Raw genomic sequence first — 14487 nt, forward strand, 5'->3', positions numbered from 1 at the left:
CCTGGGGCTGTATGTCATAGTTAAAAACAGTTTAAACTAGGAATTTGAATATTAATTGGATGAACTGACAAAAATATTATTTATTGTGTTGCACAGATGATTTTTTTCACCTGTCATTTATGTGTTTGGAAAAGAATTTTAAAAGGAAGGCCTGACATTGACCCAAGAAAGTTCAGAGAATGGATCTCCCTTGTCATTGGTACAGAACTTTAAAGGCCTCACAAGAAAGCACTGTAATCTGGGTATCATGTAATCTTGTGTATTTAGCATTAATTTCTTTCACATTCATTCAATATCAAACCTTTGTTCAGAAATTTGTGAAAATCGTTTAAAATCACCTTAAATCATCTATTTTGTACTTGTGTCCAGTTTAAAACTGACCAGTAGGTTTTGATAATTAGTGTCCAATTTACAAGCTTTTATTTTCTCGATCACTGTTTAAAAATAAACAACTCAAATGATTATTGATCTATAATGATTAATTTTTGAACAGTGGTCAGGAAATTAAATACTTGTAAACGGAACACTCATTATCAAAATTATTCAGTCAGCTTTAAACAGGACATAAGTACAAATTAGATGATTTGGGGTGATTTTAAATGATTTTTATGAATTTTTAAACAAAGATTTGATATTTAACAAATGTGAAAGAAATTAGTGCTAAATACACAAGATTAAATGATAACCGAGTTACAGTGAAAAAGTGTTCAGTTGTTTGGATGTGACGAAAAATTCAGTGTTTATCAATGGCTGCATTATAGATGCCCCCCCCCCCTCCCCCGACAAATAGGGAGCCACGGTGGCTAGGTGGTTAAGACGCTGGCTCGCTAGCCTGGAGGTCGGGTGTTCGATCCCTGCATTAGCCGAGAAAGTTCATCAAGATTTTCCGTCGTGGTTCCCCCGTGGTTTTCGATACCCTGGTTGTATGTGACAAGGAGTAAGGTCGCCTGTTCAACCTCGTGGGTTTTCTCCGGTTTCCTCCTACACGCAAGCGAATTAATGAAATAAAATTGAACCATATGTTAGTCCCGAAATGACCTAGTTTGTGTCTAGTGGACGTTAAACCCCATTTCTCTCTCTCTCTCATCTATATAAACACTTACTAAAATAAAACATGATAGGTTGATCAACAAATTAAACATCTGAGACTGAACAATAGGTCCAGTGTGTAAGACTGGGAATCCCCTAAAACAAGTTTTAACTTTTCAGATCAAAGTGTAGTAATGAGAGACTGAGGAAACTAATCATGTGCGTGAGAGAGGAAAGACAATTGGCAACCTGGCAAAATGTGTATAGATCAGAAAAAGAGAGAAATGGGGTTTAACATCCACTCGACACAAACTAGGTCATTTCAGGATTAATATATGGTTCCTTTTTATTTCAATAATTCTCTTGCACGTAGGGGTCTTTAGCAGTGGAAGGAAACCGGAGGACCCTGAGAAAACCCACGAGGTTAAACAAGCGACCCTACTCCTTGTCACGTACAACCGGGGAATCAAAACCACGCCAGTTGACTCAATGACAGACCTTATGATACAACACACAGGTGCTAACACTTCGGCCTTCCAACCCCCATGTAGACACACAAGTAATTAAGTATTTTAAATTAATTTAACCATATGTTAGTCCCGAAATAACCTAGTTAATGTCAAGTAGGCTTTGTTAAACTTTATTTCTATCTCTTGACTTATTGACTGAAGGAAGGATTAAATGTGATGTTATCATTTAATGTGTCAATCTGGAGTTCATTTTACATGTGGTGGGTGACCAAATGATCTCAATCCCACACTTATACCAGACAAAGAGTAGGGTCAATGGTTTCCTCTCATACACTCAAATTAACTATTTAAAATAAAATTGAACTAAATGCTCATTGTATCATAAGGTCTATCATTGAGTCAACTGGCGTGGTTTTGATTCACCGGTTGTACATGACAAGGAAGGAGTAGGGTCGCCTGTCCAACCTCTTGGGTTTTTCTCCTGGACCTCCGGTTTCCTCCCACTGCTAAAGAACCCTACGCACAAGCGAATTATTAAAATAAAATTGAACCATATGTTAGTCCCGAAATGACCTGGTTTGAGTTGAGTGGAGTTAAACTCTCTCTCTCTCTCTCTCTCTCTTATTGACTGAAGGAAGGGGGTTTAACACAGTGTTATTATTTAATGTATATCTGGAGTTTATTTTAGTTTTATATATAGTACCTAATTATTTGAAATAAATTTAACCATATGTTAGTCCCAAAATGACCTAGTTTGAGTCGACTGAATGTTAAACCCCATTTTTCTCTCTCCATTTCATCTCTTAACTTATTGACTGAAGGAAGGGTTAAACCTAGTGTTATCGCTCATATCATTTAGTGTATATGGAGTTTATTTTACATATTAAGTAAGCATTAGTATCATATAGTAGTATTATATAGTACACTAACTGACCTCAGCATGTTTATAAAATCACTGATGCGAGTAACTATAGTTAGTTTGTATCAGCGTATGACGTAAGCTGACGTCATTTAACAAAGAAAGGATAAAAAATATATAAACTGCGTAGCTTGTCATTGTCTATTATTAAATAAACAACGAAATAGGAACTAGAAGTTGACATATTTTCTAACCAAATATTTTTTTTTATTTTGTAAAATTACTTTTTTTTTCAACTTGGTCACAATTAAAAACACAACACAGTTTATATGGAAATACAATCACTGGTTTATAAGTATAGCACGACGTTTCGACAAGTATTCTCTTATCGTTATCAAGCACAAATGATATTTAAATAAGAGAATACTTGTCGAAACGTCGTGCTATACTTATAAACCAGTGATTGTATTTCCATATAAACTGTGTTGTGTTTTTAATGTGTTCAATCGCTAAATGCCACTCAAGGATTATATTGGTCACAATTGACTTGTTTTATTAAAGCCCTTTTAGCCTATTTCTGTTCATAAAGTCTGTCATTGAGTCGACTGGCATGGTTTCGAATCCCCGGTTGTACGTGACAAGGAGTAGGGTCGCCTGTCCAACCTCATGGGTTTTCTCCGGGTCCTCCGGTTTCCTCCCACTGCTAAAGACCCCTATGCGCAAGTGAATTATTGAAATAAAAGTAAACCATATGTTAGTGCCGAAATGACCTAGATTTTACCGAACACTTATAGTTGGTAATTCGTTGACTGATATTCCTTTTTGTGATTCAACTTCATATAAATGAAAGGAAATGAAATGGGGTTTCACGTCCTACTATTCTGCTCCTAAACTGGGCTAATGAGGACGGGCATACGCCATACAGTTTGCTATGAGGGAAATTTTGCCCGAACAGCTGCACTACGGCCTTCTCTTATATCGAATTCCAACTGTCAAGGGATCTTTTACATGCACCCCAATGTGTACACGGGACCTAGGTTTTTCGTCCCATCCGAACGACTAGACAGCTGTCCTTGTCTGGCCCTCCTTCCTTCATCGCTGACAAGGGGGAACCACGCCGGAAAAACTGGATGAACTTTCTCGGCCAATGCAGGGATCGAACACGCGACCTCCAGGCTATATAGGCGTAGGAGCCCGATAAATGGTATTGTTGTTAAATTACAGCTAGATATTTTCTAGATAGTAATAAACGGAGAGAGAGAGAGAGAGAAATGGGGTTTAACGTCCACTCGACACAAACTAGGTCATTTCAGGACTAACATATGGTTTAATTTTATTTCAATATTTCACTTGCGCGTACGGGGTCTTTAGCAGTGGGAGGAAACCGGAGGACCCGGAGAAAACACACGAGGTTGGACAGGCGACCCTACTCCTTGTCACGTAGTCATAAACAGATTCAGTTGATCCCATGAATTATCAGCTTTGTGGGTGGCCAATTGGTCTAAGGCATGCACTTTAGATCATAACGTCTGTCATTGAGTCAAATGGTGTGGTTTCGATTCCCCGCTTATACATGCACATGACAAGGGGTAGGATCACTTGTCCAACCTCATGCATTTCTCCGCATCCTCCAGTTTCTTCTCACTGCTAAAGACCCCTACGTGCAAGCGAATTATTGAAATATAATTAAACCATATGTTAGTCCCGAAATGACCTATAGGTAGTTTGTGTCATTTATTATATATGGGCCCCACCCAATATTGTAAGAGGGTTATAGATGTTTTCTAGATAGTCATAAATTGAGTCAGCTGATCCCATGAATTATCAATGAGAATGGATGCAGAGACAGATCATTATAGACATAATCATGACATCAACAGACCATGAAATATAACACGCCCATTAGGCCACAACAAATCGATCTTCTGTTCTTCTGGAATATCTATTAAAATTCGACCACCAACTTCTTCAGGAAAAAAACTAATTTAAAAACAAAAAGTAAGCTTAGTTAAAAGGGCATTATGAAAGATTAGATAAAAGGGCAGTGCTCACTATAATAGTTACAAACTAGATAATGTAAAGGGAATATGCTGAATATTTAAGTCAGATTGCTCCACTCTGAACTGAGATATTAGTGATTGAATTTCAGGCCTAGCCTTGATCATCATTACTAAAGTTGGTATGATAAAAAAACATAGTCTTGATTATACATATAATCATCAGTGAGCGTTGAGCAGCAGATCAGATTCAAATCCAGTGAAAATCCAATGCATAAGATGGCATTGAGAGTTGATTAAGGTCTTTTCATGTTAATAAATGTCTAATTAATAGTTTATATAGCAATTCAGGGCTAAAGAAAGACCTGCAATAGGAAGATTTAACTCTTGCATAATGTATGTTTAATAATTCATATCAAAAGCTTTCAAAGCTTTCAGTTTTGAAATTTTTACAAAACATCCACACAGAAATTGAGTGGATTATTTATTGATCCTGACCCCAACCAGAGAGGGAAAGAGAGAGAGAGAGAGAGATGGGTTTAAGGTCCATTGGTCACAAACTAGGCCATTTCGGTTAATTTTTTTTTCATTAATTCGCTTGCGCGTATGGGTCTTTAGAAGTGGGAGGAAAGCCAGAGAACCCAGAAAACCCCCACGAGGTTGAGACCCCAAAGGATTAATTTGGTTTTCCCTTACATTATGTCTATATTACATATGTAACACTGTCCATACATCTCTTCCCTAATAATAAACAATTGACTTACAATATATTATATAAGTAAACTGTCATATATCTTAAACATGTTTTGATTTCAGATTCGTAAGGTCATCCTAAATGACATAACGGACCAGACAGACCTAGTAATAGTGATAAATTTTGAGATATAGATGTGTTAATAACATGTATTGTCTATTTCATATCCTTCAAAGAACTTATCAAGATACATGTATGTAGCATTAAAGATATGAGCCTTCCCACGGATATAAACTTACATCAATGTTTCTTTGTTAGGGTTAATTTGTTTTCACATCCTTTTCTTGTTATTTTCTTAATTTATTCTCATTGGAAAATACATAATACTGGTATACAAAAACCTTCCTTGTTATTCTATTCCAAAAATTATGGTGGCTGATTTAGGACATGCAAAAAAAACCAAAAATATCTCAAGTGCTCGAGATACTAAGTCGATCGCTCAAGATACTAAGTCGATTTTTCTTTGTTACGGTTAATTTGTTTTCACATCCTTTCCTTGTTATTTTTTTAAAGCGATAATTTCATATTTTCTAAGAAAGTCAAAACATAATTATTTCTATGTCTTTTGCTCAATAGGTTGTCAACTCACTATTATACGATCATAGGTATTATTCTCCAAACTTAAAAATCCTTTGACCCCGGAAATAATAACACAATTGCCTCCCTTGTTTTTCTATTCGCCCCCATGGAATAGCTATCTTCAAATGTTTGAATTTGAAGTTGAAAATGATATATTTGTCAATTTCTCAACTGGCAATAGTGAATTATAGGATTAATAGGATTATTCTTTAACAAGGTAGGACTGTTTATAGATACCATCCAGTTTAGGGCTTTATTTTAATATATTTTAAAAATATAACTGAAAAATACGAAATTGTAACTTTAATTTATTCTTAATGAAAAATACATAATACTGGTATATATATATAGAGAGAGAAATGAGGTTTATCGTCCACTCAACACAAACTAGTTCATTTTGGGACTAACATATGGTTCAATTTTATTTCAATAATTCGCTTGCGCATAGGGGTCTTTAGCAGTGGGAGGAAACCGGAGGACCCAGAGAAAACCCAAAAGGTTGGACAGGCGACCCTACTCCTTGTCACATACAACCGGGGATTCAAAACCATGCCAGTTGACTCAATGACAGGCCTTATGATACAGTGTGCTACTGGTATATAAAAACCTTCTTTGTTATTCTAAATCAAAAATTATGGTGGATGTTTTAGGACATGCAAAAAAAAAAAATATCTCAAATGCTGGAGATACTAAGTTGAGCGCTCAAGATACTAAGTTGAGCGCTCAAGATACTAAGTTGAGCGCTCGAGATACTAAGTCGATGGGCTGTAAAAATGAACAAATGAATATCTTTATTCTGCAAGATTATCATTAAATAAAAAACAAAATTATACAACTCAAAACATCGGATGAGACGTATTTGATTGTATTATCTCGAGCGCTTGACCTAAATCAGCCACGGTAAAAGATTTTTTTTTTTTTTTAAAAATTTGAACTGTGTCCAGGCTCACTAACCAGGTCTCCGGTAAGCTCCCATTGTTGGCCAAGAAAGAGCCTCAAAATTTTCTGCCATGGCTTAATTCCCCTTGTAAGTACAGGATGGAGGGCCTGACAAGAAACATGTCTAGTTGTTTGGATGGTACGAAAATCCTTGATCCTGTAATCACATTAAAACACACATAACATTTCATTTCTCACTTATCAGTGGTGGAGCTTGCAGGGCTTTAAAGTAATGGAGAGAGAGAGAGAGAGAATGGGGTTTAACGTCCACGCGACACAACTAGGTCATTTTGGGACTAACATATGGTTTAATTTTATTTCAATAATTCACTTGCGCATATGGGTCTTTAGCAGTGGGAGGAAACCCGAGGACCCGGAGAAAACCCACGAGGTTGGACAGGCGACCCTACTCTTTGTCACGTACAACCGGGGAATCGAAACCACGCCAGTTGACTCAATGACAGACTTTATGATACAGCGCGCACACGCTAACCATTCAGCCATGCACACGCTAACCATTCAGCCATCCAACCCCCCGAAAAGTATGGGAAAACAAAGCCAAATGGTCTGATGCATGCACTTTAGATTTAAAGGTCTGTCATTAAGTCAAGTGGTATGGTTGGGGCTCCTGTCCAACCTCGTGGGTTTTCTCTGCGTTCTCCGGTTTCCTCCCACTGCTAAAGACCCATACACACAACCAAATTATTGAAATAATATTGAACCATGTTAGTCCCAAAATGACCTAGTTTGTGTCAAGTGGACATTAAACCTTATTTCATCCATTCATCTTTGACCCAAAGCTCAGATGTCATTTATAGAGATACTCAATATTTTCTTTTCTGTTCTTTTTTTTTTTTCGTTGAAATTTTATGTAATTCTCTTTTAATGTCTCTGTTCAGGCTTATCTGATGTATATTTTAAACAAAGAGATACTCAAATATTACGTAATTCTCTTTTAATGTCTCGTTCAGACTTATCTGATCATTCTATTTATTTTAACTTCTATTTTTTTAAAAAGATAAATACATGTAGATTTTAAACACTGAAAATTATAGACATACTCAATATTTTCTTTTCTGTTTTTTATTTTAAAGTTGAAATATTACGTAATTCTCTTTTAATGTCTCGTTCAGACTTATCTGATCATTTCATTTATTTTAACTTCTATTTTCTTTTTTTTAAAAGATAAATGCATGTAGATTTTAAACATTGAAAATGCACTGTTTATTTCTTGTGTTTTTTTGTTCGACTTTGGCTCTTTTCTTAGTTTAGGTACAAACAGAACAAATAGATGTGAGTCAATGCTGTTTGTCGTCCCGTAAAGTAAATAACTCAGTCGAGTAAGATGTGTTCTCTATAAACACATCATTTTAACTACAATCATACGTCTTTGATTTGGTGGGGTGTTTTTTTTTGTGCAAAGACATGTTAAATTTTAAAAGTTTATATAATTTTCATGTCGTTTAGAGGTTTGTACATTGTGTATATGTTGAATAAAGAAAACTAGTCTAACAACCAAACTTATACTGAGAGAGAGAGAGAAATGGGGTTTAATGTCCACTACTCCTTATCACATACAACCGGGGATTCGAAACCACGCCAGTTGACTCAATGACAGACTTTATGATACAGCGCGTACTTGCTAACCATTCAGCCACCCAACCCCCCATATATTTAGAAAGTTTTACTTTTGCTTCCACTAATTAATTACAAATGTATTACATGTTTTGACAGGTGTCATGGACAATGCAGAGTGTGATTTGTCATTCTGCTTCCACTTACGAAATCCAAATCCATTATATCACTTAGATTAGTAGCATGTAGGCCTACTGACAGGTGTCATGGCCAATGCAGAGTATGATTAGTCTTTCTGCTTCCACTTACCGAATTCAAATTCATTATATCCTAGTGACAGGTGTCATGGAAATGGGGAATCACGGTGGCTAAGTGGCCAAGACGCTGGCTTGCTAGCCTGGAGGTCGGGTGTTCGATCCCTGCATTGGCTGAGAAAGTTCATCCAGATTTTCCGGCGTGGTTCCCCCTTGTCAGTGATGCAGGACGGTGGGCCTGACAAGGACAGCTGTCTAGTGGTTCGGATGGCACGACAAACAGAGGTCCCGTGTACACATTGGCGTGCAGTAAAAGATCCCTTGACAGTTGGAATTCGATATAAGAGTAGGCCGTAGTGCCGCTGTCCGGGCATAATTTCTCTCATAGCCCAGTTCGGAGCAGAACAGTAGGACGTTAAACCCCATTTCATTTCATTTCATGTCATGGAAATGAAATGGGGTTGAACTTCCTACTATTCTGCACTGACAAGGGGGACTTTTTTGGCCAACATTGAGAGAGAAATGGGGTTTAACTCCACTCATACAAACTAGGTCATTTCGAGATTAACACATGGTTCAATCCTTGTCACAGGAATTGAAACCATGCCAGTTGACTCAAGCACAGACCTTAAGATACAGCGCACCATTCGGCCATCCCCCCCCCCCCCAACACATAATATGAAATGGGGTTTAACATCTGATCTAATCCCGATGGGCCTGTCATACAGTGTGCTATGAAGTTAATTTCACCTAGACAGCAGTGCTACAGCCCACTCTTTATTTCAAATTCTGAATGTCAAGGGTTCTTTTAGCTACTGGGTACATGCCAATATGTACACAAAACCTTCGTTTTTCATCCCATCCAAAGCTTGGTTTTCCATCCCATCCAAATGGCTAGACACTGTTTCATGTCAGGCCCTTTATCCTAAACTTTATCCACTAGGATTAAACCTGTGACCTTCTTGTTAGCAAGCCGGTTCGCATAGTAATTTGGATTGTACGAAAAGCCATCCTTGTACACTTGCAGTGCACGTTACCTTTGGCAGTAGTAATTTGAAACAGAGTAGGCGGAAATGCTGCTATCCTGGCTAAATTCTTTACCTTGCATCATACAAATAGACAAAAATTAGGAGGGTCAGATAGAATTTAAAGTTTTATAACTTAAACATACATTATGCAAGAGCTAAATCTACCTATTGCATGCAGGTCTTTCTTTAGGCTTGAAATGTTATCTAAATTATTAAGTAGACATTAATTAAACATACATTATGCAAGAGCTAAATCTGTCTATTGCAGGTCTTTCTTTAGGCCTGAAATGTTATCTAAATTAATTATTAGACATTAATTAACTTATCCAGACCATAATCAAATCTAGATGGCATCGCTAGCCTGTGATTTTAAGTGGATTGTGAGCCGATTTACTGCATAACTTTCCTTCTAGATTAAATGATTAAATGGATAATCAAGACTATTCTGTTTATCGTACTGACTTTAGTAATGATGACCGAGGCTAGGCAGAAATTTCATTCGCTTAGTTTTTGGTTCATAGTGGATCAATTTGAATGAAATTTTCAGCAAATTGCCTTTACGTTATCTAGTTTTTAACTATTATAGAGATAACTGCCAACTCGTTATCGAATCTCCCATAATGTATCTTTAACTTATTCAGACCAGAATCAACTCTCGATGTCATCGATAGCCTGTGATATTTACTTGATTTGAATACATGAATGATTTAACATCAAAATGGATAAGCGAAACTTTGTTTTTTATCGTACAGACTTTAGTAATAATGATCGAGGCTAGGTAAAAAATTCAATCGCTTATATCTCGGTTCAGAGTGAAGCAATTTGACTGAAATTTTCGGCATATTCTCTTTACGTTATCTATTTTTTTTAACTATTATACAGAGAACTATCAACTCTTTATCTAATCTCCCATTATTCCCCTTTAATTAAATATTTAAATCAACTCATTCCATCCGAAAGACTAGACACTTTTCCTTGTAAGGCCGTCTATACTGCACAACTAACAAGTGGAAACCATGTCACAAAAAGTTAGGAGGGTCAGGTAAAATTTAGAATTTTGTAACTTAATTATATATTTAAATCCACTAATCATCTTTTAATCCCCAGCAAACTACAATAGTATGAAAATCGTTGAATTCCTTTAGTATTTACAAAGATACAAGCATATAATGAACTGAACATGTCCCAAAATCCAACATGCTCCTTAGACGAAATAAACAAGCCATCACTATCGATAAATGTTTGACAGAATCTTTAAATGCGACTCTTTTAAATCCAATTATCTACTATTGATATTGTGGTTTTGTTTTCTTCCAATCTGATTAAAATACAGATCTATATTTCGTTTTGTTTTTTTATACTTTCGATGGCCTACACTACTAGTGTATTAAAACAAAATTTTAAACTATAAAAAATGAAACGAAATAGGATCTGTGTTTTAATCAGATTGGTTTTCTTCAACATATATTATGCAAGAGCTAAATCTACCAACAGCATGTCTTTCATTAGGCCTGAATTGTTATATAAACTATTAATTAGACATTAATTACCTTACCATAATCAACTCTCGGTGCCATCGTTAGACTGCAATGTTTAGTGGATTTGAATACGTTTTGTGATGGATGAACAAATGTAAAAATGGATAATCAAGACTAGCCTAAAATTGAATATCTAGCAATTTGACTGAAATTTTCAGCATATTCTCTTTTTATTATCTATATTGTAACTATTATAGCAAGAACTGTCAGCTCTTTATCTAAATTTACCAAATGCCCTTTTAATAAAACATTATATAATAATTTTGAGCACATGTTAGGATGGATTAAGCCAGGAAAAATGAGATATTGTTTCAAAATTACCAACGATGATCAGAAGGTTTAAAGATACATTATGGGAGATTAGATAAAGAGCTGGCAGTTCTCACTATAATAGTTAAAAACTAGATAATTTAAAGGGAATATGCTAAACATTTCAGTCAAATTGATTCACTCTATGCTGAGAAAACCTTATTTTAAAATCTTTGTAGCCTCAATTGTCATTGTTAGCGCTGTCACGATAATTAACAAAGTCTTGATTATCCATTTTTGGATTAAATCATCAATGAGCATTGAACAGCAGATCAGATTCAAATCCAATGAAAATCTGTCAGATAAGATGGCATCGAGAACTGATCATGGTCTGTAAAAGTTAATTAATGTCTAATCAATAATATAGATAATATTTCAGGCCTAAAGAAAGATCTGCAATAGGCAGATTTAGCTCTTGCATAATGTATGTTTAAAGATACATTAGGTAAGATTATCCCTTGGCAGTTGGAATTCGATATAAGAGTAGGCCGTAGTGCCGCTGTCCGGGCAAAATTTCCCTCGTAGCACACTGTATGGCGTATGCCCGTCTTCATTAGCCCAGGTTAGGAGCAGAACAGTAGGACGTTAAACTCCATTTCATTTCATTTCATTTTAGGTAAGATTAGATAAAGAGTTGACAGTTCTCGCTATAATAATTAAACAATAAATAATGAAAACAGAATATGCAGAAAATTTTAGTCAAATTGCTTCTCTCTGAACTGAGATATTAGTGATTCAATTTACCTCTTGCATAATACATGTTTAAAAATGAGAAAAGTTTGGATATCAAAAAGCTTTCTCTAGATATATATATATATATTCTTTGATAATCTGAGGTAATGCATTTTTTTTACAGGTGTTTGGGTGTGGCTTTGAGTAAATTGTATTATATCCAAAGTAAACACATCAAATAATTGTGAGAGAAAGAAAGATACAGTTAATCTTTAACTCAATATTATTTCAATCACGTGATACACACCTTACACAAGGTTAGGCAATCACCGAATCACTCTTCTAAAAACAATCGAAGTTCTATGTTTAATCTACAAGTTTTAAAAGGATACGATCTCTTCATTATTGGGATAAATATTGATCTGATGCACAGTGAGTGGGTATATGTCTGTACTTTACAGATACCCTAGTTAAGTCCTGGGAGCAGAGAGAGAGAGAGAGAGAGAGAGGGAGAGAGAGAGAGGGAGAGAGAGAGAGAGAGGGGGGGTAATGTACTACCGAGAGACGTACAGGGAGTTTCCCGTGGTGATGGGGGTGGGGGTGGATAATTCTTGGGAGGTGCTGGTAAAGAACAGTAGGACGATAAACCCCATTTCATTTCATTTCATTTCAACATCAACATTTACGGAATTTCGACATAAACAGCGGCAAATCTTTACTATTTAAACCTTTTTAACAGGTTTTTAACTTAATAACCCCCCCCCCCCCCCAAGTTTGTATCAGCTTGTGGATTCTGTCTGGGTCCTCCAGTTGCCCCTAACTACTAAAGACCAGAACACACCAGCTAATTATTCAATAAAACTGAACCATATGTTACTCAGGGAACAAAATAACTGCCGACAATTGGTTAGCAGTTTTAATAAATTTTTGCTAATCAAATTAACTTTGATTAGCCGTTTTGGTCATTTGAGGTGCAGTTACAATCTATTATAAATACTTAATATTAATTAAATGTAACAGTTTACTTTCTGTTTGCCTTGATAGCCCATTTACATTATGGTAGCCATGGTTATGCAATTTGGGGGGTTATTGTCATTTTGGAAAATATTATTTCTTTTCTTTCATATTTTGTGCATAATTTGTAAGTTACTGATCTCGCATGGCATGAATTGTATTGCTAATCGAATTCCAACTGAAGACGATTCATGTTGATGTCACGTGGTCTGAATAATCTTGCTGTAATTTTGTACACCTTGGTTATATATAGCTGTTATGAGAGTAAAATCACACGTAATTAATTAAAAATGCATTAAAGCCCTATTCATTCATCAAAAATCATGAATATTACAATCAGACTAAGCATTAGAGAGAAAAGAGAGAGAGAGAGAGATGGGGTTTAAGGTCCACTGACACAAACTAGGTCATTTCGAGACTGACACAGTTAACTCATATCTTATGATATATTGACACATGTTAACCATTCAGCCATCCAACCCTCCACATGAAATGGGGGAAGGAAACAAGCTATGATAAAAAAAATTTTTTAAGGGTTTTTGAAAAGTAAATGATAAATTTTGTTTTAATTTATGATTAATATGAGAGAGAGAGAGAGAGAGAGAGAGAGAGAAAAATGGGGCCTAACGTTCACTCCACACAAACTAGATCTCTTCAGGACTAACATATGGTTTAATTTTATTTCAATAATTCGCTTGCGCGTAGGGGGTAGGGGTCTTTAGCAGTGGGAGGAAACCGGAGGACCCGGAGAAAAACCCACGAGTTTGGACAGGCGACCCTACTCCTTGTCACGTACAACCGGGGATTCAAAACCACGCCAGTTGACTCAATGACAGGCCTTATGATACAGCGCGCACGTGCTAACCATTCGGCCATCCAACCCCCCATTAGATAAATGAAATGAAATGGGGTTTAACGTCCTACTGTTCTGCTCCTATACTGGGCTAATGAAGACGGGCATATGCCATACAGTGTGCTATGAAGGAAATTTTGCCCAGGCGGCGGCACTATCGCCTACTCTTATATCGAATTTCAACTGCCAAGGGATCTTTTACGTGCATTCCAATGTATACACGGGACCTTGGTTTTTCGTCTCATCCGAAGGACTAGACAGCTGTCCTTGTCAGGCCCTCCGTTCTGCACCACTGTCAAGGGGAAACCACGTCGGAAAATCCCCATTAGAGAGAAGAGTGAAGACATGCAAGATAGTAGTCACGTTTTCCATACATTTTTTGTCTCTGGATAAGCACAACCAAAAACAGACCGACTCCTGAAATGAAATGAAATGGGGTTTAACGTCCTACAGTCTCCTGAAATGAACGTCATGTTGTGAAATGTACAATGAAAAGGGTAGGTTCACGTTTTCGAGTAACCATGAAAGGTTTCTTTTTATTGTCAATTGAATTTTGAGGCACTAAAAGATAAAATAAATGGTATTATATCTGATAAAAAAATGATTCCGACTTTTTA

This window comes from Patella vulgata, chromosome 3 (assembly GCF_932274485.2).
Source record: "Patella vulgata chromosome 3, xgPatVulg1.2, whole genome shotgun sequence".
NCBI lineage: Eukaryota > Metazoa > Mollusca > Gastropoda > Patellidae > Patella > Patella vulgata.